A 23,824-nucleotide genomic window follows, 5' to 3' on the forward strand; every position below is an offset into this window, starting at 1 on the left:
TCTACATTTTACATTCTTACTGCTTCGGTCGTCACCAGTTATTTTGATTCCAAAATAACAAAACTCCTTTACTACTTTAAGTGTCTCATATCATAAACTAGTTCCCTCATTACCGCCTGATTTAATTCGACTACATTCCATTATCCTCGTTTTGCTTTTGTTGATATTCATCTTATATCCTTCTCTCAAGACACTGTCCATTCCGTTCAGTTGCTCTTCCGGGTCCTTTGCTGTCTCTGACAAAATTACAATGTCGTCGGCCAATCTCAAAGTTTTTATTTTTTCTCTATGGATATTAATTCCTACCCCAATTTTTTCTTTTGTTTCCTTTACTGCTTGTTCAATATACAGATTAAATGACATCGAGGATAGCCAAGAACCCTGTCTCACTCCCTTCTCAACCACTGCTTCCCTTTCGTGCACCTCGACTCTTATAACTGCCATCTGATTTCTGTACAAATTGTAAAGGGACTTTCGGTACCTGTATTATGCCGCCTTCAGAATTTGAAAGATGCTATCGCAGTCAACATTGTCAAAAGCTTTCTCTAAATCTACAAATGTTAGAAACGTAGGTTTGCCGTCCCTTAACCTTTCTTCTAAGGTAAGTCGTAGGGTTGAAACTTCTTTATTAAAAATTTTACTTAAACTGCTGAGTGAAACTGAATGCAAGTGAACCTACTTTCTCTTTACTTATTCTTATCGTGTCAACACTGACACGCAGTCTGACTGCTCAAAAAGAGGATAACCTGACTTCAAATAATTAATTCAAGGAATGGACCTGACTAAAAAGAAATCTTAACAATAACCTATACATTTCATTAAGCACTTAAGTCTCAAAAATCTTCATTACGCGAACTACTGCAATACAGCGAGCGTCAATACTGCCAGCTAAATAAAAGATTCTAACTACTAAAGTCACTAACTACTAATAGACATGTGGTTAGCAAAGGAAAGATTTTCTTGAAAACCAAATAACGTATTTTTTTTAATCTTAATAATATGGCATTCAATGCAGACACAAACATAAATCGTCATTGACATCTTGTACAAAGGTATATAATCATAAATAGTATTCAGTCTCCAAGTCGAACATGTACAGGTCGTTAGCCTACGCTAACACTTCAGACCTCTGCCCCTCCATCAATGCTAACTTCTCACATCTAACATCCATCACTGTTGGCCGTTCACCTCTAACTGCCCAAAAGTACTTCCATCACTGCTGGCGACTAACTTCTAACTGTCTAAGACTACTGGCGATTAACTTCCAACGAGCCACAGAGACTCTCACAAAGAAAGCGCAGTCAGAGATCCAATGCAAAGCGCTATACAGCGCTGCCAATACAGAAGCACCCACCTACAGGGTCAGTATTGCCTCACGTGCTGCAACATTTCTACAGAATCCAGACTCATCTTCCACTAGGTCGGCTCTACCAGTTTTTCCATTCGTCTGTAAATAATTCGTTTATTATATTGCAACCGTGACTTATTAAATTGATAGTTCGGTAATTTTCACACTTGTCAACAGCTGCTTTCTTTGTTATTGGAATTATCACATTCTTATTGAAGTCTAAAGGTATTTCGTCTGTCTCATACATCTTGCTGATCGGATGGTAGAATTTTCTCATGGCTAGCTCTCCCAAGGTTATCAGTGGTCCTAATGGAATTTTGTCTACTCCTGGGGCCTTATTTCGACATCTGTCTTTCAGTGGTCTGTTAAATTCTTCACGCAATATCATATCTCCAATTTCACCTTCATCTACATCCTCGTCCACTTTCATAATATTTCCCTAAAGTACAGCGCCCTTGTATAGATCCTCTATATACTCCTTCTGCCTTTCTGCTTTCCCTTCTTTGCTTAAGACTGGCTTTCCATCTGAGCTCTTGATATTCATGCAGGTGATTCTCTTTCCTCCAAAGGTCTCTTTCATTTTTCTGTAGGGTGTATCTATCTTACCCCTATAATGTATGCTTCTACATCCTTACATTTGTCCAGTCGCCGTCTCTGCTGAGGAATTTTACGCTTCCTGTCGATCTCATTTTTGAGAGTTTTTTATTCCATTTTGTCTGCTACATTTAGTGCGTTTTTATATTTTCTCCTTTCATCATTTAAATGCAATACCTCTTTGTTACCCAAAGATTTCTACTAGAACTCGTCTTTTTACGTACTTGATCCTCTGCTGCCTTAACTATTTCATGTCTCAAAGCTACTAATTCTTCTTCTACTGTATTTCTTTCCCATGTTCTTTCAATTGTTCCCTAATGCTCTTTCTCAAACGACCTACAACCTCTGGTTCTTTCAGTCTCTCCAGGTCCCATCACCTTAAATTCCTAGCTTTTTGCAGTTTCTCGAGTTTTAATCTAGAGCTCATAGCCAATATTTTGTTGTCGCAGTCGGTATATGCCCCTGGAAATGTCTTACAATTTAAAACCTGGTTCCTAAATGTCTGTCACACCGTTATATAACCAGTCTGAAACCTTAAAGAGCCGGCCGCGATGGTCTCGCGGTTCTAGGCGCTCAGTCCGGAACCGTGTGACTGCTACGGTTGCAGGTTCGAATCCTGCCTCGGGCATGGATGTGTGTGATGTCCTTAGGTTAGTTAGGTTTAAGTAGTTCTAAGTTCTAGGGGACTGATGACCTAAGATGTTAAGTCCCATAGTGCTCAGAACCATTTGAACCATTTGAACCAAACCTTAAAGTGTCTCCTGGCCTCTTCCACGTGTACACACTTCTTTCATGATTCTTACATCAAATGTTCTGTGCAAAATTCTACCAGGCGGCTTCCTCTTTCATTCCTTACCCTAATCCATATTCATCTACTACTTTTCCTTCTCTTCCTTTCTCTACTATTTAATTCCAGTCTCCCATGACTATTAAATTTTCGTCTCCCTTAACTATCTGAATAATCTCTTTTATCGCGTCATACATTTCGTCAATCTCTTCATCATCTGCGGGGTTAGTTGGCATATAAACTTGTACTACTGTGATAGGCGTGGGCTTCGTGTCTATCTTGGCTGGAATAATGCGTCCACTATGCTGTTATATTTTTTATTCATTATTTTATCTACTCCTGTATTACCCATATTTTATTTTGTATTTATAATCCTGTTTTCGACTGACCAGAAGTCTTGTTCCTCTCGCAACCGGACTTCACTAATTCCCACTATATCTAACTTCAACCTATCCATTTCCTTTTTTAAATTTTCTAACCTACCTGCCTGATTAAAGGATCTGACATTCCACGCTCCGATCCGTAGAGCGCCAGTTTTATTTCTCCTGATAACGACGTCCTTGTGAGTAGTCCCCGCCCGAAGATCCGAATGGGGGATTATTTTACCTCCGGAATATTTTACCCAAGATGACGACGCCATCATCATTTAACCATACCGTAAAGGTGCATGCCGTCGGGAAAAATTATGTCTGTAATTTCCCCGTGGCTTCAGCCATTCGCAGTACCAGCACAGCGAGGCCGTTTTGTTTGATGTTACAAGGCCATTTCAGTCAATCATCCAAACTGTTGCCGCTGCAGCTACTGGAAAGGCTGCTGCCCTCTTCAGGAAACACACGTTTCTCTGGCCTCTCAACAGATACCCCTCCGTTGTGGTTGCACCTACGGTACGTCTATTTACATCGTTTTGGCAAGCAAGCCTCCCCATCTACGGCAAGATCCGTGGTTCATGGAATTACGGAAAACCAGTAATAAGCAACAACTAGCAAAACTTCACAGAAAATGTGTTGTTATGTATTACGTAACTCACAATAAACCTGTCTGTTTGGATTTTTGTTTAATCTTGAGCAAATGAAATTAGAAAATTGCAGTGCCTGAATTGTTAGGAGCCGGCCGCTGTGTCCGAGCGGTTCTGGGCGCTTCAGTCCGGAACCGCGCTGCTGCTACGGTCGCAGGTTCGAACACTGCCTCGGACTTGGATGTCCTTAGGGTAGTTAGGTTTAAGCAATTCTAAGTCTAGAGGACTGATGACCTCAGATGGTAAGTCCCATAGTGCTTAGAGCCATTTGAACCGTTTTTTTTTTTTATTGATAGGAAGTACGATGCAAAGTTCCTTCGGGTACACATGTATATATTTATCGGCCGATACCGGGCCTGCGACTTACAAATAAAATGTCTCCCGTGTACGGGAATAACATTAATGGGATATTCGAGTCCAGGTATGTCACATGGACGACGACATACGGATATTTGGATCTGGGCGTGAGTCGCGATTGGTGAGCGAAAGCTGTTAAGGGTGAGAGTGTGTGTTCGAGCCACGGTCCAGCACAAATTTTCACTGTCTTCATTCCATTATGCGGGTGGAGTTGGTTCATATTTGCAACTTCTATTAAATTTCATGTACTTGACATTTATTTAGTATTCTTTACATATCACTTTCCAAATGATACTGTAAAAACCTTAATTCATGGCAGCAATTATTTCTCGATACTAACGTTACGTAGGTACATGCACATAATATCATTTACAGGACACAATATAAAATCATGAAGTTACGTTGACTACAAGAGAGCCACCACAGTTTTGTCACAGAAATATAAATTACATTTAAATCCCTTTTAGGTTGAATTGATCGTCTGCAGTAGCGGAACACTGCATAAACAACTATAGTTACCACCGCTTTTTATTACAATAATTACGTGACTGAAAATCAATTGTAAGTTTACTGAATCTGTTTCCTGTTAATTTTCTCGGAAGTTGTAGTGAGAGGGATAGGACCCTGCTCTTGATTAACGACTTGGGTCAATGATGTTTCACTCGCAATGTTTTTGCATCGAGTAAAGACGCTCTAATGTTCCAAAAAAGTATTTCGCTGGCATGCCTATTACACAGCTATAAAAATACTGATTGGATCTTCATTTTCTATGAGTTGCTTGCGGTGCGATGTAATGGTAATTATGAATTATTGCAATAGACTCTTTTTGATCAGCTAGCAGCTTGAATAAAATTACGAACAACGAAAAATTAAACTGTCCACAATCTATACATTTTTGTAATCGGCATGGAAGGCTCTTTTCTATAGAGTGGATTTTTTTTCCAAATTTTGATCATTTTTCGCGAGCAGGTCCTCTTTGGTCAACAAGACAAGTGTCCACACAGATACTGCGATGACGTCTGCACTAGCACGGACTCTCACCACTGTGCCCATTGTTGCGCCTTCCCCTGACGCGGCAGCGACAGCGGAAAGCGAGCCGTCCGACGACATTGTTCGATGCAAGCGTGGAACCACGTCTCTCATTCTGAGGAGTCCAGATTTTATGTACAGGATCACGAATGGCGTATCCGTAGGTAGACTCTCACAGGAGAACGAATGAGGTCAGACTACGTTCGTCGCCGTCATATGGCTCCATCCTCCAGTGTCAGGGTACGGGATGGCACTGAGTACACAACCCGATCACCTATGCTTCGCATAACCGGTAATGTTGGAAGTAACTTTTACATTTCTGGTATGTTAAGACTGGGGGCGGCGTGACGTTATCTTTCAGAAAGATAACGCACGAACTCATGTTACCCGTGTTGTCCTGACGAATCTCGATACAAACGGTATTCGATTATCACCATGACTGGTACGTCGTCTAGCTGTGTCACCCATGAGAAACATCAGGTCACAAATCGTCAAGAGACTGGCATTGACCTACCCACTAGCTATAGAGTACAAGCCGCATGGAATGACAAACTTGTGTCTGCCATTCAAGCCAAATTCGATTCGATGCCCTGCAGTCCCAGTGTCGCTGCCAAAACTGGCTGCTCTATGTACTGAATTTCTCACTCTGTATACACCTAAAACACACAAAAGTTGATAACATGTTCTTTGTATTACTCTACGTGGTGTAACTGACGTTAAGTGCAGATTTTTTCATGTGGTGCTTTAATATGTACACCTATCAGTGCAGTGGCGGGTACAGAAAAACCTCAACGAGGTTGAGCTACCTTTGCTGTTACCATAATAAAAGGTCACACGAAAAGTTTAAGAAAGTTTTATTTAAACTGATTAAACACATATACAAGACACTGCCGTCTTGTGATATAAAAAAGTTACAATTGTGGTTCTCTTCTATGCGCCTATTCTCCCTGCAAATGGGTTAATTACATCGTCAATAGGACAGTCAATGTCAGGGTGAGTGTTCAACAGAGCTAAGCCATTAAGTCGATCCTCCTTCATAGCGCATCGAAATCACTTTCTCGTAGGTACGTGTTAACTATAGTTAACTATATATGAGCCAGACCCCCCCCCCCATGAACCATGGACCTTGCCGTTGGTGGGGAGGCTTGCGTGCCTCAGCGATACAGATAGCCGTACCGTAGGTATAACCACAACGGAGGGGTATCTGCTGAGAGGCCAGACAAACGTGTGGTTCCTGAAGAGGGGCAGCAGCCTTTTCAGTAGTTTCAAGGGCAACAGTCTGGATGATTGACTGATCTGGCCTTGTAACAATAACCAAAACGGCCCTGCTGTGCTGGTACTGCGAACGACTGAAAGCAAGGGGAAACTACGGCCGTAGTTTTTCCCGAGGGCATGCAGCTTTACTGTATGATTAAATGATGATGGCGTCCTCTTGGATAAAATATTCCGGAGGTAAAATAGTCCCCCATTCGGATCTCCGGGCGGGGACTACTCAAGAGGATGTCATTATCAGGAGAAAGAAAACTGGCGTTCTACGGATCGGAGCGTGGAATGTCAGATCCCTTAATCGGGCAGGTAGGTTAGAAAATTTAAAAAGGGAAATGGATAGGTTAAAGTTAGATATAGTGGGAATTAGCGAAGTTCGGTGGCAGGAGGAACAAGACTTCAGGTCAGGTGACTACAGGGTTATAAACACAAAGTCAAATAGGGGTAATGCAGGAGTAGGTTTAATAATGAATAGGAAAATAGGAATGCGGGTAAGCTACTACAAAGAGCATAGTGAACGCATTATTGTGGCCAAGATAGATACGAAGCCCACACCTACTACAGTAGTACAAGTTTATATGCCAACTAGCTCTGCAGATGACGAAGGAATTGAAGAAATGTATGATGAAATAAAAGAAATTATTCAGATAGTGAAGGGAGACGAAAATTTAATAGTCATGGGTAACTGGAATTCGAATGTAGGAAAAGGGAGAGAAGGAAACGTAGTAGGTGAATACGGATTGGGGGTAAGAAATGAAAGAGGAAGCCGCCTGGTAGAATTTTGCACAGAGCACAACTTAATCATAGCTAACACTTGGTTTAAGAATCATGATAGAAGGTTGTATACATGGAAGAATCCTGGAGATACTAAAAGGTATCAGATAGATTATATAATGGTAAGACAGAGATTTAGGAACCAGGTTTTAAATTGTAAGACATTTCCAGGGGCAGATGTGGACTCTGACCACAATTTATTGGTTATGACCTGTAGATTAAAACTGAAGAAACTGCAAAAAGGTGGGAATTTAAGGAGATGGGACCTGGATAAACTGAAAGAACCAGAGGTTGTAGAGAGTTTCAGAGAGAGCATAAGGGAACAATTGACAGGAATGGGGGAAAGAAATACAGTAGAAGAAGAATGGGTAGCTTTGAGGGATGAAGTAGTGAAGGCAGCAGAGGATCAAGTAGGTAAAAAGACGAGGGCTAGTAGAAATCCTTGGGTAACAGAAGAAATATTGAATTTAATTGATGAAAGGAGAAAATATAAAAATGCAGTAAATGAAGCAGGCAAAAAGGAATACAAACGTCTCAAAAATGAGATCGATAGGAAGTGCAAAATGGCTAAGCAGGGATGGCTAGAGGACAAATGTAAGGATTTAGAGGCTTATCTCACTAGGGGTATGATCGATACTGCCTACAGGAAAATTAAAGAGACCTTTGGAGATAAGAGAACTGCTTGTATGAACATCAAGAGCTCAGATGGAAACCCAGTTCTAAGCAAAGAAGGGAAAGCAGAAAGGTGGAAGGAGTATATAGAGGGTCTATACAAGGGCGATGTACTTGAGGACAATATTATGGAAATGGAAGAGGATGTAGATGAAGATGAAATAGGAGATACGATACTGCGTGAAGAGTTTGACAGAGCACTGAAAGACCTGAGTCGAAACAAGGCCCCCGGAGTAGACAACATTCCATTGGAACTACTGACGGCCTTGGGAGAGCCAGTCCTGACAAAACTCTATCATCTGGTGAGCAAGATGTATGAGACAGGCGAAATACCCTCAGACTTCAAGAAGAATATAATAATTCCAATCCCAAACAAAGCAGGTGTTGACAGATGTGAAAATTACCGAACAATCAGTTTAATAAGCCACAGCTGCAAAATACTAACACGAATTCTTTACAGACGAATGGTAAAACTAGTAGAAGCCGACCTCGGGGAAGATCAGTTTGGATTCCGTAGAAATGTTGGAACACGTGAGGCAATACTGACCTTACGACTTATCTTAGAAGAAAGATTAAGGAAAGGCAAACCTACGTTTCTAGCATCTGTAGACTTAGAGAAAGCTTTTGACAATGTTGACTGGAATACTCTCTATCAAATTCTAAAGGTGGCAGGGGTAAAATACAGGGAGCGAAAGGCTATTTACAATTTGTACAGAAACCAGGTGGCAGTTATAAGAGTTGAGGGACATGAAAGGGTTGTAGCCTCTCCTCGATGTTATTCAATCTGTATATTGAGCAAGCAGTAAAGGAAACGAAAGAAAAATTCGGAGTAGGTATTAAAATCCAGGGAGAAGAAATAAAAACTTTGAGGTTTGCCGATGACATTGTAATTCTGTCAGAGACAGCAAAGGACTTGGAAGAGCAGTTGAATGGAATGGATGGTGTCTTGAAGGGAGGATATAAGATGAACATCAACAAAAGCAAAACGAGGATAATGGAATGTAGTCGAATTAAGTCGGGTGATGTTGAGGGTATTAGATTAGGAAATGAGACACTTAAAGTAGTAAAGGAATTTTGCTATTTGGGGAGCAAAATAACTGATGATGGTCGAAGTAGAGAGGATATAAAATGTAGACTGGCAATGGCAGAGAAAGCGTTTCTGAAGAAGAGAAATTTGTTAACATCGAGTATAGATTTAAGGGTCAGGAAGTCATTTCTGAAAGTATTTGTATGGAGTGTAGCCTTGTATGGAAGTGAAACATGGACGGTAAACAGTTTGGACAAGAAGAGAATAGAAGCTTTCGAAATGTGGTGCTACAGAAGAATGCTGAAGATTAGATGGGTAGATCACATAACTAATGAGGAAGTATTGAATAGGATTGGGGAGAAGAGAAGTTTCTGGCACAACTTGACCAGAAGAAGGGATCGGTTGGTAGGACATGTTCTGAGGCATCAAGGGATCACCAATTTAGTATTGGATGGCAGCGTGGAGGGTAAAAATCGTAGAGGGAGACCAAGAGATGAATACGATGTAGGTTGCAGTAGGTACTGGGAGATGAAGAAGCTTGCACAGGATAGAGTAGCATGGAGAGCTGCATCAAACCAGTCTCAGGACTGAAGACCATAACAACAACAACATATGAGCCAGACAGAAACATACAAAATACAATGATGGTGGCGCGAGTGATACATAGGAAAGTAGAACTACTCGATAACTCGATTCAGTCGAGTCGACTGACGAAACAAACAAACGAACAAATAGCGTGCGGGCTGACTGGCGGGGCCGGCGCGGATGGAAATGTGGGTGGCCCCCAAGGGGGAAGGGGGACGCCCCCCCTCCCATATGTATCCGCCACTGGGAGTGACTGTATTATTTGTTGTTTCTCTGCGTTAAGCAATCTTCCTACAAACGCGTCACAAACTTTATGACCCGACGTTTTCTGTACGGCCATAGGGCACCACTACGTGGACTGTGCCTATTAGTAGATATAGACTAACTGTTTTTCGTCAACGTTTCCAACGTCTGATCTGCTGAACAGGTGGAAAAGAAAAAAAAACGAAATGATCGTATGGCATTGCTGGTAGGGAGGCCCCATCCGGGGAAGTTGGGCTGCCGAGTGCGAGTCTTACTGCAGTCGACGCCACGCTGGGCGACTCGCGTGCCAGTGATGAGAATATAATGATGACGAGGACAACACGACACCCCAGTCCACAAGCGGAGAAAATCTCCAGCCCGGGCCCGCTGCATGGAAGGCAAACATCCAGCTAAGCAGACGCACAACAGGGGAAAGTCAGCATTAATGGCTTTCTATTTCACCTTTACCTGGACGTACTTTCCAACATAAAAACATACGACTTATAACAGCAATAGTTATTAGTCTGCAAATAGTGTAAATACTGATTAAGTGTTGTCCAGACCGCTGTCCTACGTCACCAACAGAAATATCTGCACCCATTACATGCTGAATATGTATACACACAAAATTTCAATTTTTTGTATCCTTTCTGGTGTCGGTACTCTTACGGCTAGCAGTGAATGTATCGTTCTGAACACCAGTTTCAGTTGGGACCAAACTCTGGGTTATCATTTTTAAATACGAGTCTGTAACAACGTTTACATGCGATCTCAGCGAAGAAGGAAATAAGAATAATCTTTTGGCTTAAGCAATTTCCAGTTCCGGACTTATTCAGTAGCGAATTGTGGTCTCAGATCACATAAAAACGCACCTTAGATCGGTAGGAGAGAAAATTTTGCGGAGATTTTCACAATAATATTACTGTCCTTGAACCGCTCTCTCCCTCTGTCTCTCTCTCTCTCTCTCTCTCTCTCTCTCTCCCTCTCTCTCTTTGTCTGTCTACGTCATTAAATATGTAAACACGAAATATTTTAATAATTTATCTATTTTAATGGCTGTTGAGCTGCATAACTTTGGATTATATTACTGTGATAAATACAGCAACCAGCCACATTGCCAAATATTTTTATTTCAGGTAATACGCGTTTCGGGCTTTCACCAATCTGCAATTAGCGTAATATATATTTATGTCTTCAGTCAGCACACAGTTACAAAATCGACAGCAAGTTGGATGCTGCAACTGCTTTTCTATTCTGCCTGTTGTTATTCCTGTTCTCGTCCTTATGGATATGGCACAAACACGTCTATTTTGCACAAAACAGGCCAGTATTGAACATGTTAGCTTAAATAAAAACAGATAACAAAGTGGCAGGTTTCTGTGTTTATTAAAATAATTAAAATAACGAAATATTCATTTTACAATTAATGGACTTGGTTGAAATTTTATGACTGTGATCCTTCAGAATTATAAGAGCGTCAATTTCTGTTCGCACTGATGCATGGAAAGTCGTTAAGACAAAACATACAGATTCTCCGTAATAAATATAATTGTAATTACTGAAGTCAAGATAATGATGATAATTGTATCAGTGTAATGGCCGCAATGGTGACTATGAAAATCGCGACCAAGCCGGCTAATTCTTCTCAAAAAACTTATCGACTAATCCCTGAGATGATCTACTATAAAATAATAAGCATTAAATATTTAGTGACCATTTATGGTGAGAAAGAGATAGAATACATCTTGCTATTGAAACAATCCTTATTATTCAAGGACACTTACGCGTACCATCTGTTCAAAAAGTAACAGGCAAGAAGAAACAATTGAAAGAAACAAAACTGACAGAGTTCGTTTTTACTCATGCAGACAAAACAAAAAAATCAGTGTTATAAAGAGACTGCATGAATGTGAGACGTAAGTATATTTAAACATAATGCGAGTTCCTCGCTAGGTGGTAACATGTTGTTCCTATTCGATTAAATCTCGTCATTCACTCGAGATGAATTACACAGTTAAAGACTGGAAAAACCATGGTAATTTTTAAGGTCTTCAGCGCGTAAGAATATTACGGAAGCTGCCTCCAGAAGATTATGAACATAGAAACAATATTGTGATATAATTTTGGAGCAGTCATCTAATATGAATGACACGTCAGACCTGCTGCAGATGTTGGGGGGGGGGGGGGGGCCGGTCTGCTAGCTCTGACGTCACACCACGCCTTCTCTCTCTCTCTCTCTCTCTCTCTCTCTCTCACTCACTCACTCACACACACACGCACATACGTGTGTGTGTATACTGAGCTTCTTGTTGACACAGCCCATGTCAGAGCGAAACTAACGAGGCGTGAATTGAATATCGAAGGCGCCCCCCAGAGGCGAACGTGTTCAAAAGGTAAGCAGAATTGGCGACGCCAAAGTGAACGTCTTGGCAGAGACGCTGGTAGGACTACGGCATCATCAAAATCAGGAGGCAGTAACCTAATTTCACATTACCCATCACGTAATGTTCACCGAGTCGCTTCTGTGAACTGACGCGAGAGATTCAGATGCCAATTTGGCGTCTCGTTTATTCGAGTCAGTCAGGCATCGCTGAATCAGGGTTTTATTTCTTATTTACTATAGCTTTCAAACAAGTCAAAAGAATTCTCGGACTCAGTGGTATACGGTGTGTTTCAAAAAGATGGAACTGATTTCAGAGATGGACATGAATGACGACAGAAACATGGGGAGAATTTCAACTGAGGCCTGGAAACTAAAAGTTAAGCTTCTAAGTCTACATCTATATGATTACCCTGCAATTCACAATTAAGTGCCTGCCAAAGTGTTCATCGAACCACCTACGAGCTATTTTCTATTGCTCCAGTGTCGAACTGCGAGTAATCAAATCTTTCTGTGCGCGCTCTGATTAATTCTGTCGTGGTGATCATTTCTTCCTACATAGGTTGGCGCAAACAGAATATTATCGCAAAAGGAAGAGAAAGTTGGTGACGATAAGATCCTGTCGAAACCAAAATGATTGTCGCCCCAGTTGACGCATCATGTCCGTGACGCTGTCTCCCCTATTTCGTGATAATGCAAAACGAACTGTAATTCTTTGACCTTTTTAGGCACTTCCATCTGATGTGGATCCCACGCCGCACAGCAATACTCCAGAGTAAGGTCGACAAGCGTGGTGTGAGCTGTCCCTTTCATAGACCTGCTGCACCTTCTAAGTACTCTGCCAATAAACCGCATTCTTTGGTTTGCTTTCCCTGAAAAAAAAATCTATGTGATCGTTCCAATTTAAATCCTCCGTAATTGTAATCCTTAAGTACTTAGTTCAATTTAAATCTTTTAAATGTTTGTGATTTATCGTCTAACAGAAAATTAGCAAAGTTCTTTTAGTAGTCGTGTGGATGACTTCATACTTCTAATTATTTAGATCCAGTTGCGACTTTTCGATCCTAAAAATGTCTTATCTGAATCGTTTTTAAAAGTGATTTGATCATATGACTCTGCAAGGCTGCAAAGGAGAACATTATCTGCAGCCAATCTGAGTGGGCTGCTCAGAATGTCTCTCATATCATTTATGTGTATCAGGAACAGCAAAGGCCCTATAACACTTATTTGGGGAAAGCCAGATATTAATTCACTTGATGACTTTCCGTCATTTACTATGAACTGTGACCTTTCTGACGGGAACTCACGAATCCAGTCACACAACTCAGGCGATACTCTATAGGCATACAATTTTATTAGATGTTGCGGTGTCCAAAGCCTCCTGGAAATCTATAAATGAAAGTGGGGAATCAGTTTTACATCCCCTGTCGATAGCACTTACTACTCCGTGAGAATAAAAGGGCTAGATGTGTTTCACTAGAACAATATTTTCTGAAACTATGCTATCTGTCAATAAATCGTTTTCTTCGAGATAATTGATAATGTTCGAACAGTACATATTCCAAAATCCTACCTCAAAGCTACGTTAGTGATATGGGTCTTCAATTCACCGAATTACTTCTATTTCTTTGCTTGGCTATTGGCGTGACTTGTGTAACTTTCCAGTCCTTAGGTAAGGATCTTTCGAAGAGCGAGCGGTTGTATATGATCGAAAAGTACGGAGCCATTGAATCAGCATACTCTGAAAGGAATTTGACTAGTGCACAATCTGGAACGGAGGCCTTATCTTTATTAAGTGATTTACGCTTCTTCACTACGCCGAGGACATCTGCTTCTAAGTTACTCATGTTGGCCGTTGTTTTATATTCTAGTTCTGGAATATTTACTTCGTCTTCTTCAGCGAAAGAGTTTCGTAAAAAACGTGTTTAGTAACTCTGCTTTAGTGGAAGTGCCACCAGTGATATCCCCATTGTTATTGCGCAGTGAAGGTACTGATTGCATCTTTTCGCTGCATTTTCTACCAGATTTAGAGACAGATTTTCATTGTGGAAAGCACTAAAAGGATCTCCCATTGGAATTCGTACTACATTTCGAGCTAATGTAAAACTTCGCCAGTCTTGCGTTCTTTTAAATTTGCCATGCTTTTTTCGTTGCTTCTGGAACAGTTTTCTGACCTGTTTTGTGTACAGTGGGAATCAGAACTATCTCTTATTATTTGGTGTATGTCTCTCAACGCAACACGGAGTGGCCGCGAGATTAGAGGCACCATGTCACTAAACGTGCGGCCCCTGCCGCCGGAGGTTCGAGTCCTCCCTCGGGCATGGGTGTGTGTGTTGTCCTTAGCGTTAAGTTAGTTTAAGTAGTGTTTAAGTGCAGGGACCGATGACCTCTGCAGTTTGGTCCCTTATGAATTCACACACATTTGAACATTTGTCTCTCAGTATACGTCGATACCATTCCTTTGAATTTAAACCACATCTGGTCTTCGCTTGCATATTTATGTTGGAAGGAGTGGAGACTGTCTCTCAGGAAAGCCTCCAAACGAATTTTTGTCTGCTTTTTTAAATAGATGTACTTTGCGTTTATTTTTGGTGTATTTGGATATTACGGTATTTAGTCTCGCTACAACAGCCTTGTGGTCACTAATACCTGTATCCGTCATGATGCTCCCTATTTTCTCAGGATAATTTGTTGCTGAAAGGTCAAGTGTATTTCGCAACCATTTACACTTGTGGTTGGTTCCTGAACTAAGTGTCCAAACTAACTTTCTGAGAAAGAATTCAGTACAATTACGGACATTATCTTATGCCTACCATCTGCTTTAAACACGTACCAAGGGCCATTTCTAAGTCGACCGGTGCACGTGGTTATCTGTAGGGGTCTTCTTGGTGGCGATGGCTCACGCGTGGTCTAGAGGACAGTACGACTTTAGCAGAGCGGACATGCTGTGTGCTTGCGCCAGCAATAGGGACCCGTTCACCTTGCTTACTTCTTTCGGGCCTTAGACCGACTAGATCATGGTGAATCAGTACCGAAAATCAACTCTGAGATTCGCTTTTAGAAACGACTTTGCTAGACCAAAAGCACACGACTTCGAACCAAGATCTCGGCTGCCGACATCGTCAGGATGCACTTTTCGATCGCAAGTAACACGCTGTATGTGAAACATACTAGCGGCGCTACATGCGACAGCGTTCTTCGAGACATGAAACAACGACGAAGCTTCTCCCGCGCGAACGGAAATGTCGGCAATGTCGTGGTGGCTCATGCTGGACTGGAGCTGCGGACTGTTCGGATATTCGAACTGCTCTTCGAACGTCCCACGGCAGACGTCATGGTGGGACTCCGCCCCCAGGTACGACCAGATTTAAGACGTATCCAGTCCTCAACTGAGTACGCCAGGTGCGCATTGAACTCCGATGGTACTTACTATCATACCGTCAAATAGAGGGCCTTCTGTCAATAGTTATTTACGACGGCCAACCAAAAACGTGTTTGGGATGCGGCAAGGAAGGTCACTTCCGTTCCGAGTGCCTCCAACCTCAGATCACACAACTTCCACCGCAGGACGTGGCACTACCTCCAGCGCAGACAGTGCTGCCAGTAACCTGTACGCGAGGGCGTTCACAGCATCTCAGTCCGTCCAGAGGCAACAGACCGACGCTGCTGTACCGGAGCCGCCCTCCGCAGAACGACCCCGGGCCAATTAATCGGACTGGCCAGTGGCAGAACTCCGTCCACCGGACACTGCAGGCACCGCCGACAGCAGGATGCAATCGATGCACATACCGCACCAATGGAAGCCTTTGTGCCAACAGGCGTGAGACAATGCCATCGTCCGACACGGATGGCCACACACGAAAACAACGTACTTTGAAATGCCTATAAATGCCAAATTGACCCGTACAAACACGTCGGATCACTGCAGCTCCTACTCGCAGAAGAACTGATCCTGCAGGATGCCGACCGTGGGGCTGACACAATTGCCACTGAGTCCACACTTGCAGAATGGCCGCCCCGCCAGTCCTCTGCGGCGAACAGTGATCATCCGGAAGCTACTAATGCAGGCTGCGGTCGCTCCCTATCAACCACCACCGCCTTCTGTAACACGAACAGACTTCCGCCCCCACATCGCAAGACCTCGATCTGGGGCCCACTGAGGTCTGAACAACACCGGAAGGGCCGTGTTCGGCCGGGTGTGACGTCACTAGCGACGTCAGATAATCTCCACCATTACACTGGATAACTGTCCAATCACCTTACTGCCTGGCCAAGATGAATATCAACATGATTAGCTCTCCTAACAAGATCCAACTTCTGAGAGAAACAATACGAGCCACAGGAGTCGCCTTTGCATTCCTGCAAGAAGTGCGAACGACCGCATTCCCGAACTTTAATGGCTACGCAATCTATGTGACGCCTGGTGCTCCCACAGACACCGGCGAGGAGATTTTAGTGCGTGCCAGTATCGAAGTCACCGACATCACTTATCTCCCCGTTACACGAGGATTAGCCGTCACAGCACTAAACACACGATTCATTAATTGAAATAAATGGTTTTAATTGAATCAACTGTCGATTCTTGGTGAAACATTGTAAATTAACTAAACAAGCACTATTTTCGGTCTTGTTTCTCAATTAAATAATAAAATTGTGAAACATGGGAAAAACCAGTGTTTGTTTAGTTGAAATAAATGGTTGTAACTCTATCATAAGTTGAATTAAGAAGCATCTGCTTTATTTGTTGATGGTGACTAGTTTCGGACACCCAAGTTCCTTTTCTAACCATCCGTGCTGTAAATGTGATAAATAAAGCCGATAGCCCTTGTACGAAACTGTCCCAGTAGTTATCAAAGCGGTATATGGCCGACTTATCAACAACAAAACACAGCACATAGAATGGCTCTGAGCACTATGGGACTTAACATCTGTGGTCATCAGTCCCCTAGAACTTAGAACTACTTAAACCTAACTAACCTAAGGACATCACACACATCCATGCCCGAGGCAGGGTCCGAACCTGCGACCGTAGCGGACACGCGGTTCCAAACTGAAGTGCTTAGAACCGCGAGACCACACCGGCCGGCGCAGCACACAGAAGGAACATGTTAATGGCTGTGCACCGTCGGCCGCCACCAAACGTCGTGACCGGCCCACGTTCTACTCCGCTGGCACTGCCCCCCTTTTCCTAGGGCGGTACCAACACTACGTCTTCGCTGGCGACATTAATTGGACCTTAATCCCAAGAATCAAATCGCCCATTACACACTTTGTCCGGTACTAGGTACGGTGTTTCATGATCTTCAGTTGTGCGACACACCGGGAAAAATACACGACGACAACTCTGGACAAGAGCATCATATCAGTCATTCGGCGAGCCGACTGGATCTGATATATCTGTCACAAGGTCTTACACAGGGAGTGGTGGCCGCCGGAAGAAAGCATCTCGCATTTTTTGACCACACTGCATCTCAGCAAGTCTAGCATAGTAACAACCTTTGGAAGACGAATGTAATACCTCCTGGACCAGCACTGCCATCGGCAAGTCGCCGCAACAAGGGGCCAAATATGAACGACGTCACTGCCGATACCACTCGACTTTTCTGTGGTGGCTCTTCTGCGCCATAGTGGCAATTCGATAGACACTACGCAGTTTGGTAACGACTCGGGTGCGTGGTTTCTAGGGACCTTTGAATTTTACTGTGCGACGCTCAGGGACCTCTACGCTTTACCCCGTCGCCGGGCAGAGAACTATACCGATTCACTTTTTATAGTTGACGAAGCGCCGCTTAGAATGCGCCGTAATCCCCTCGCGACGACACGAGACACCAGGAGAGATCCTCGCCACGCACCACATTTTGGCGGACATGAGTCGGCACCGCCAACAATTGATCACACGTGTTACGACACAAGAAGGTCGTTTCTGTACGACCCAAGCAACCATAGTGAAAGTTGCGGAGGATCATTTTCGTCATCTTTAAAGGGAAAGGGCCGTAGACAACGACGCCACTGCGGAAGCGTTACAGCAGGGGACACGCACTATCGACAGGGCGCACTATCGACGGCGTTAGTGGAGGAAATCTCATCTCATAAGGTGGGGGATACCTTTGACAAAGGTGTCATAAATACGTCTCGCCGGTCCGATAGATTACGAGTCGAGTTTTATCGGACCTTCCGTGACGTCATGATGCCCCGCAGGGTTACAATGTTCCGAGAACTCATGTCCCCGGACTTCGTAGAAGGACTTCTCATACCAGTACACAAGCCAGCAGGAGGGCAATCGGTCAAAGACGACCACTTACAAAGTTGAAAGCTGACTACAAGATCTTCGCCAAGCTTTTGGCAGGCCGCATCATAAGACTTTGCCAGCGATTGCCGCCCCAGAACAGACGTTGCAGGGTGTTATGCCGGAGCCAAGGTAGCCCCTGAGGGCCGGCAACCCATATTACACCACAGAGGACGAGGTTGTCTATATCCAAGGCGTACCAAAACCCTCATGGTAAACACCGGATATTTACATACAAGATAATGGAAACAGACATTCCGAGCACTACTTCCTGCAGTGGGAGCTCGAGCCACGGCCTGCAGGAAGTACCACTACGCCAAAACCTGAATGGCTGGAGACAGCTATTTAGGAGCTACAATCAGGCCGGAAGTTCAGTTCACTCCGGATGCCGACCTCGTGTACTTCGACCGCTGGAGATTTCGTCTTCATCTCTGAACTGGACTTTTACTAGTGTGTGTGTGTGTGTGTGTGTTGCCAGGAACCTTTGTGGAAAGTTATATGTGAACTTTTGTTTGCCTCAATTAGGAGACTTTTACTGGCATCGTTATTATTACCTTTCGTTTGTCGTGCAGTCATCAACCTTGTGAATTTGCATCAATAAAAGTTGTGTTTGTGAAAAATTGCCAATTGTCTGTCACAGCACGAGAGGGGGGGGGGGGGGGAGGGGGGACGTCAACATGCTGAAGGGCACCGCGAGTGCAGCGACTAATTGTGGTCGCCTCAACATAGCGCCTGAGACCATCATCGATTTCAATCCTCCTGTACTTGACGGACCGTACAGAATTTCCTCTCAGGCTTATCGATACCCTGTCGCGCACTTTACGCAATCGTGTTGGAGCCATTCCTTGGGGGTCTCATCCAGAGGCTATCTGACATCACACAGAGTTACGTCACGTTCTGCTATAGGGGGTACGCCAACGACCTGCTACTGCAGGTTCGTTCCACCGATGAAGTGCACAGTGTATTAAACTGAATGAAGCACTATAGACAAGCTGCAGGCAGTTTTCTGAACATCAGCAGGTGGGCGGCTCTGGATATCGGGCGCGGTATCGAGCCGGAGGTGTCGCCCCCCTCTCGTCAGTTACTGAAGTGTGATATTTAGGAGTCATGTTTACGAAAAATGTGCGCTGAACGGCCGCGGCGAACTACTGACGCTGACTGCAGATTGTACGCGCAATGGTGCGCTAGAATCTTGCACGAGGACTTGAACCCGAACCTCTACGTGACATTAAAACTCAATCACGTGTCATGGGTCCTCCACCTGCAAGCTGTGATAGGTCGCAGACATCACGCGGCCTTCGGTTATTTCCTGTCTACAGAACAAGGATTGAAAGTACATTATGACACTGTTATCGTACTCCTAAGCGTTGGAGTGCTAGGAATGTTAAAATCCGAGCCCAGGCAGGTCCTTCAAATCAGCAGTACGTGGAAATGGTGGACCAGTCAACACGCCTCCCTGATGGGTCGTCTATTGGAGATCATGACGCCAGTCTCTCACGTTCTGTCAGCATCGGTGGCGCACGTCGCGACGCATCTTTCTCATGTAACGACGTTCATTCTGGAATACAGCCACGTAGCCTACGTTCTCCCCAAAATACGCCGTCCGAAGGGGAATGATTTTTACACCACCCTTCTGCGATCAGTTGCGCCAACGTGGTGGAAACTAAGTACCCAGCTGTCAACTGGCCACGATTGTGGAAAACGAAAGACCACCCTTTTCTGCTAACAACCTTATACCGGATGTGGTATTAAGTAGCCAAAAAAATAAATGAGACGAGACAGTGGCTCCATACTATCGTATTATAAGACTTTGCCCCCACTGTTGGTTCCTGGATACCGATGAATCTCGCTTCACGTGCTTGTCGTCGTCCAGCATTTGGAGACTGACGCAAAAGATCTTAGCGTGTTACCTCAGTGTCACACATGACGTGATTGATTCTCGCTCCCTTCTATGTCCGGAAGACCTATACTGTCTCCTCCAAATATCATGCGCTTGCATGGGTCAAGGGAATGACAAACCAGCACATCTGCGAATGGAAGAAAGTGGACCTAGATTACTGCTGGTACCTGCGAAACTCTCACAACGCTGTAGAAAGCTCACCGACGTACAGTACGCTCTTTGAAAACTATTTATGCAGTGTTTTCGTAATCCCCCTCTCCGCATGTTGGGGAGTGGCAGGCTCAGTGTAATGTACCGGGCAGCATCATATTGAAGACAGAATAACTTGAATTACAAGCAGTGCGGAAGGAAAGCCACTGGAGTGCTCCATTCATTGGGGCATTACCAACCCAGCATCAGTACTTTGTAGATATTTTGGACAAAATTATTGGAAACAGAAAACTCCAGTGGCAGTGGAGAAGAAATCTCCAGTTCCACCATATCTTAAAGAAAGATTCTTTCAGCTGAAGTAGTGCAAGCAGTATACAAAGCTATTTTAGTTCATGCTTTGAATAACATTTTTATTGTAACATTCTGGTTTATAGCACTTTCATTTGTACTCATCTATTAATTATAATCATGTAACTAAAGAATAAATAAAAACATTTTTAAAAAATTACACAGCCGTGGAGCCTGTGCCTTCGGAGAATTTTTGGGAATTGCTAGGGCCAACACCTGAAGAGGGTTACCTCATTCTTTATTATGGTAGGATTTAAGTGGCAGTTCCAAGTAGGAGTAGATTTCATTTTCGTTTCTTTTATTCTTGGATATTAAGCTTAGTTAGATAAGAAGATACGTCCACGAACCTTCAAAAAGAAAGAAAAAAAGGGGGGGTTCTCGTTTCGGGTGCGAGAGGTCCCAAGTTCAAATCCTCGACGAGCCCAAATGCTTTTGTTACTTTTCAATGGTTGACACACTCCGTGAGATAGAAAAATGAAGAGGTAGCGTCTTTGCTTAGTAATCAAAATGTCCTCCGTGCCGGATTCGAACCCCGCCACTGTTTAATTTTTTAAAAAAATGGTCGTCAGCAATTTTGACCGAAGATTTCCGCCATAAGAAGTCACCCAACGGCATCGTCAAAGAGGGCAGAGGAGCGGACAGTGGTCCAGGCACTCTCTTGTCGTTGTGGTGGGCAACCGCCCCTAAAACGTGGAGGATCAGCAACAAACAAAGGCATGAGAATGCATACACATAATTTGTATAATTATATACACAGAATTTGTATCCACAGGACGCCCGACCTGTAATTGAAAAATATGATTATCTTGCAATCGGCAAAGGGTTCCGGAATCGTTCCCCATTAGGATCTCCGGTAGGAGATTGCCAAAGGGAGGTCACCATGAGAAAATGACTCAACAATCAACAAAAGGATAACGTTCTACGGGTCGAGGCGTGGAATATAAAAAATCTGAACGTGCCGGAAAGCTAGAAAATCTGAAAACCGAAATACAAATGCTCAGCCTAGATGTAGTGAAGATCAGTGAAGTGAAATGGAAAGAAGGATTTCTGGTCAGATGAGTATAGGGTAATAGCAAGAACAGCAGAACAAGCTACTGCTAACAGTTTTGTGACAAGGTTGACCTCATCAGAATCGACAGCAAACAACACCGACAACAACAATTCAGGCATACAGGGTGAACATTAATTAAACCGACAAACTGCAATGACGGGTTCCTGACGAGAAATGGAGGAAAAATGCTCCTATAAACATGTCCAGAAATGGACGGTGTGTGTATAAAGACTACAAGTCGTCCCAGAACACAGTACAGAGCTGCACCGCATTCAAAGTGACCTCCATGGGATTGCAAGTGACAGGGTAGTAGCAGTCGTCAAGCAGCGTTCACGCAATCGTAGTGTGGCTTACACAATGTTGGAGGGCCATTTTCCTGGTGCTTGCACTAGGGTTCGTCTCAATTTCCTGTAGGAGCATGTCCTCCAAACTGTTGTACGCACAGTCCACAGCCCACCTGTCCATTCGTCTTCTTGAAAGTATCCATGATCACACTGAGACGTGTGGGGCTCGCGTTCTTGCCCGTCATAACTTGGGGTCTTGCAATAGCGCTAGTGAGGTCTCGCTTCCTTCTTGTGTTCATTGCGCCACTGAATTTGCTAGTATTGTTCGTCCGCGAGTGGCAGCAGCAACGGTTATCGATAGCCAGTACTGTGGTACTATCTTTGGTGCCATGGCTAGTATTTCCGGGTCGTTGTGTTACGCAGGTCGGCTTCGGACGGAGCAGCGAGGTGGTCTGCAACTCGAAGCAGGCTGGGTGGGACAGCTGGTGGCTGGGAGGCACTGTCGGATCGAGGGGCTGTAGCCGACGACCGGTCCCAGGACGTTTGAAGTTGAGTGAACCCTATCCAGTAGTGAAACCTCCACTGTTTGAGATCTCGCTGTTGTTTGCGTGCTGCTGCTCCCAGGGTCGGTGAGACCAACCTCAACTGGTGGAGTCTGTCAGGTTGTCGGAAGCTCTTATCCGCCTTCTACTTCTCGATGTCAGTCTCGATTTAGTGTTATTATTGCTGAAGTGCAACCAGCGGTATCTTAGTGCCTAGTGGCCGCTAACGCCCCCGTTACCTGCCGTGGAGGTTAGTGTATTTTGCAGCAGTGTACTTTACCTGCTGTCCGCTTGGAGTGTAATTTGACAGCTTCCTTGAATGGGGAATGGATAATTGTTTTCTTGTCTACCTGGGTTATAATGGTTCCTTCTGCCTTTTGGTGTTTTAAACACAGGATTCTGGAGATGCAGTGCTGTCTGTCACTTCGCTCTCGCCTGAATTATTCCATCGTTGTACTGGCTATCTGGCGTTAGGTGGATTTCCTAAGAAGGTTGGTCGGCGTTTAAACCGTCTCTAGTTTGAGTTGCCTTCCTTAGGTGAACATTACTCTTGGCTGCCTGTCTCACCACTTACACAGCTGTAGTTACCTTCCTTAGGTCGATCCAGTGATCACGTACAAGTACGTCACATCTAACGATTTCCGACCCATTCGGATAATTACTGCGCGGTGTGTTGTCATTTTTCCTTGCGAGAGTCTTCAAAGAAAATCGCCGCTCTCATCGTAGCAGTGCTACAACAGTCTTCCATTGTGGTGCCATTGGTGGTTTCTACGTTAGGTTCTCCTTCTTCTACCCGACACAGTCTCCCACAAAGGACACGGAACCAAATGGCGCTCGCACCGTAAAAGAGCTTCCTCCACCCTGCTGCTCCTCTGTCCTCAAAACCAGCTTTCTTTCCTTTGACAACTTCAGAGTGAAACTAAACACGCAACTGTAACTCAATTCTGTCTCTCTCTTTCACACACACACACACACACACACACACACACACACACACACACACACAAACGCGTCACTGATTTTTATCTACGACAACGAACAACATTGTCGGACAACTGAATTAAAGATAGTCCAAATCTCCGGTTTTACCAGGATTCTCTCTTCTCGGAATGTTCCCTCGACTGTGACTTAACTGCTATGTCTCTACCATTTATTCACAACGGAAACCCTCTGCTCCCCTACCAGC

Source organism: Schistocerca cancellata, chromosome 2 (genome assembly GCF_023864275.1).
Source record: "Schistocerca cancellata isolate TAMUIC-IGC-003103 chromosome 2, iqSchCanc2.1, whole genome shotgun sequence".
Lineage (NCBI taxonomy): Eukaryota > Metazoa > Arthropoda > Insecta > Orthoptera > Acrididae > Schistocerca > Schistocerca cancellata.